The following is a 4,073-nucleotide window of genomic DNA, read 5'->3' on the forward strand; positions in this document are numbered from 1 at the left end:
GCCGGGCTGGGGCTCTCTTTACCTTGTCTCTCTTGGTTTTGCTGTAATAATAGTTTTAGACAGCTGGGGACTTATTTTAATACACTAGTTAGGGCATATAATTGAATATTGTTAGGGAGTAGTAGTTAGTCACATAGTTTCAGATTTATTTATCATAATATTAAGAATATAATTAAACTAAAGGGAGACTTGTCATACAGCCCGATCCGGTTGGGGAGAGTTCTGGCCCGACCGGGCTGGAGCTCTCTTTACCTTGTCTCTCTTGGTTTTGCTGTAATAATAGTTTTAGACAGTTGGGGACTTATTTTGATACACTAGTTAGGGCATAGAATTCAATATTGTTAGGGAGTAGTAGTTAGTCACATAGTTTTCAGATTTATCTATCATATAATCAAGAATATAATAAAACTAAAGGGAGACTTGGCATACAGCCCGATCCGGTTGGGGAGAGTTCTGGCCCGACTGGGCTGGAGCTCTCTTTACCTTGTCTCTCTTGGTTTTGCTGTAATAATAGTTTTAGACAACTGGAGACTTATTTTGATACTCTGAGCCTCCTCTCTCCTCTATATTTCCATCTTTTCATTTATGTGGATCCATGTCCCAGAAATGCTTGTTACTAACCTAGCTCTGGGGAGTCATTCCCCGGAGTCCTTATGTTCTTCTTCCCCAGAATGTTCCCTTGGATCAGAGAGGCTCCAAAATCAGGGTAGCAGCTGTCGCCCTGCTACGTCCTGCTGTGCCTTGTAATGCCGCACAGCGTCCTGCTATGCCATGAACTACTACAAAGAACTGCTACAGACTACTAATTTTTTCTATTTTTGTTATTGCCACTCTTCATTCTAACCCCAACCGGTCGTCAGACACCGCCTACCAAGAGCCTGGGTCTGACCAAGGTTTCTGCCTAAAAGGAAGTTTTTCCTCGCCACTGTCGCACTGTTGCTTGCTCTGGAGGAGACTACTAGAACTGTTGGGTCCTTGTAAATTCTGGAGTGCGGTCTATCTGTATAGTGTCTTGAGATAACTCTTGTTATGAATTGATACTATAAATAAAATTGAATTGAATTGAATTGAGCGTATTTGGCTCACTGCTGACGATTGGAAGCAAAGAGCTTGTTCACTTCCATTCTGAAAACATATGCTTTCCAGGCAGCTGGAAAAGCTGTGCCCGTCTGAGAAAATTATCTAGCTAGAAGGAACAACCATTTTTGCTGCACCAGATCAGGAGATGAGGCCCTGCTCGACTCAATGTTAGCTATGGCTAACCATTTGAGAAGTGGTCATTGGAAACTGATGATGTACATGATGATGTACAGATGTACATTTGTCTTTTAATTGTTTTTTAACCCTGTGCTTGTCGTTGTGTCTGTAACTCTTGCAGCAAAGTAAGTTACTCAATGTCCAAAACAAATGTCTCCTTAGGAAGACCAATAAAAGTACTTTAACTTTTAATACTAAAGTTGAACAATGTGTTTTAGCATTGACATCACAATTTGCGCATGAGCGATAGTTAAATCAAAGGCCTTTGCGATGTTGACACTAATCCTTTTTTGCTGCTTGATAGAAAAAGTAAACTTTCACTGTTCTCCTTTTACATGATTATTACCGGCCATCCCTTCCCCTTTAAGACAGGTAGCCATGTGGGGCAACGTGTGTATGTGACGTTAGTCCGAAGAGGTTTGTTATGGGAAGGGAGGCTCTCTGTGTGTAGTAAAGTGCCATAGGCAGCAGCTGCTGCTGACTATAATTTACAGATTTTAATGTTTAGTGAAGCTGCAGTAGTCAGTGTTGTATGTTCAATGCAAAGAGAAACTATATCAACTCATTAATGCAACATAAACACAACGTCTCCCGGCCAATTTGAGCTCGCAGATAGCTGCAATCAGCCAGGCTACAGCTAATATAGTTAGCGTAAAGAAACTAACATTACAGTTCAGAACCGCAACACTGGAAACAACAATAATCTAGAACAGAAGTCAGTGTCTAATTGAACATTTCCACTGATTTAATTGTTCTTGGATAGAGAGTTTGTTGCTAGTGCGCGTGACATGCAAGTCCGATCATTTTATTAAATTAACAAGCTGGCCCTGCTAGTCGACTACAATCTGAAATTTAGAGGAAGCAACCTGCAGTCATTGTCATTCATTTTAGCCTGGATTGATTATTATATGAATACAATGGTGTCATGCTAGTCAATCAATGTATTCCTACCTAATTTCCTTCTCCAAAACCACTTCAGACGAGAACTCACATCGCTTACTTCCTTTGGTGTTTATAAAGCATTAAAGAGCTGCTATAGGCCAATATCAAACCTTCCGTTTTTAAGTAAAATCATTAAAAAAGCGTTTTTTCAACAACTCACCCATTTCTTTTCACTAAACAACAGTTTTGATACCTTTCAGTCGCGTTTCCGACCACACGACAGCACTGAAACGGCTCTTGTCAAAGTCTTTAATGACATCCACCTTAACACACATAGCGGCAAAAATTCAGTCTTAGTATTTCTCGATCTCAGTGCTGCATTTGACACGGTGGACCATGACATATTACTAGACCGATTGGAAAACTGGGTTGGCCTTTCTGGCTCAGTACTAAACTTGTTTGAATCCTACTTACAGAATAGGGATTAATTTGTGTCAATAGGTAATTATACATCTGAACATACAAATATGACGTGCGGAGTTCCCCAAGGCCCCATTCTGGGGCCTCTTCTGTTTAACATCTACATGCTTCCACTGGCTCAAATTATTGAAAAAAAAAAAAAAAAGGTTACCATAGTTATGCGGACGACACGCAAATTTACATAACGTTATCGCCAGGGGACTATAGTCAATACAAAACTGACTAAGTGCATCGAACTAATTGACGGCTGGATGTGCCAGAACTTTGACATTAAATGAAGGAAAAACTGAGGTGGTTGTTTTTGGAGCGAGTAAAAGTCTGCGCTCAGCTTCAAACAACCATGTTAAAAACAAAAGACAAAGCCAGAAATCTTCGTGTAGTCATGGACTCAGACCTGAATTTTAACAGCCACATTAAGGCAATTACAAAGTCAGCCTTTTATCACCTTAAGAATATATCAAGGGTTAAAGGACTCATGTGTCAACAGGATTTGGAAAAACGTGTCTATACTTTGCTTCTCCGGGGAACCATCACCTTATCGTGGTGGAGAGGTTTGTGTGTCCCTATGAACCTGAGGGCTGTGTTGTCTGGAGCTTTGTGCTCCTGGTAGGGTCTCCCATGGCAAAGTGGTCTCAGGTGAGGGGCCAGACAAAGAATGGTTCAAAAACCCCATGAAAGACCGAGGTAGAGAGGGAGTGACCCTGCCCGGAGGAAGCCCGGGGCCCCCGTCTGGAGCCAGGCCCAGACGGCGGGCTCGTCAGCGAGCGCCTGGTGGCCGGGTTTGCCACGGAGCCCGGTCGGGCACAGCCCGAAAAAGCTACGTGGCACCCCCATCTCCATCCCATGGGCTCACCACCTGTGGGTGGAACCGCTGGGGTCGGGTGCGCTGCCACATGGGTGGCGGCGAAGGTCAGGGGCCTCGACGGACCAGACCCGGGCGGCAGACGCTGGCTCTGGGAACGTGGAACGTCACCTATCTGTGGGGGAAGGAGCCGGAACTTGTGCGGGAGGTGGAGCGCTACCAGTTAGATCTGTTGGGGCTTACCTCTACGCACGGTAGGTCTCGGTTCTGGAACCATACTCCTGGATAGGGGTTAAACTCTGTCCTACTCCGGAGTTGCCCAGGGTGTGAGGCGCCGGGCGGGTGTGGGGATACTCACAAGTCCCCGGCTGAGCGCCGCTGCGTTGGAGTTTACCCCGGTGGACGAGAGGGTCGCCTCCCTACGCCTGCAGGTGATGGGGGGGGGGAAAACTCTGACTGTTGTTTGTGCTTATGCACCAAACTAGAGTTCAGAGTATTCGGCCTTCTTGGATACCTTGAATGGAGTCCTGTATGGGGCTCCAGTAGGGGACTCCATAGTTTTGCTGGGGGACTTTAACGCACACGTGGGCAATGATGGAGATACTTGGAGAGGCGTGATTGGGAGGAACGGCCTCCCTGATCTGAACCAGAG

At 45.0% G+C, this 4,073-nt stretch overlaps 1 protein-coding gene and 1 pseudogene across 2 annotated transcripts in view; one reads left to right on the forward strand and one right to left on the reverse strand.

The window, feature by feature from the left end:
• The window catches only part of LOC117939487 (gastrula zinc finger protein XlCGF57.1-like), a 235,686-nt gene that overhangs the window by 46,957 nt on the left and 184,656 nt on the right, over positions 1-4,073 (reverse strand). The gene's annotated exons all lie outside the window — the stretch shown is intronic.
• The window catches only part of LOC117939500, a 185,133-nt pseudogene that overhangs the window by 18,344 nt on the left and 162,716 nt on the right, over positions 1-4,073 (forward strand).

Source organism: Etheostoma cragini, chromosome 24 (genome assembly GCF_013103735.1).
Source record: "Etheostoma cragini isolate CJK2018 chromosome 24, CSU_Ecrag_1.0, whole genome shotgun sequence".
NCBI lineage: Eukaryota > Metazoa > Chordata > Actinopteri > Perciformes > Percidae > Etheostoma > Etheostoma cragini.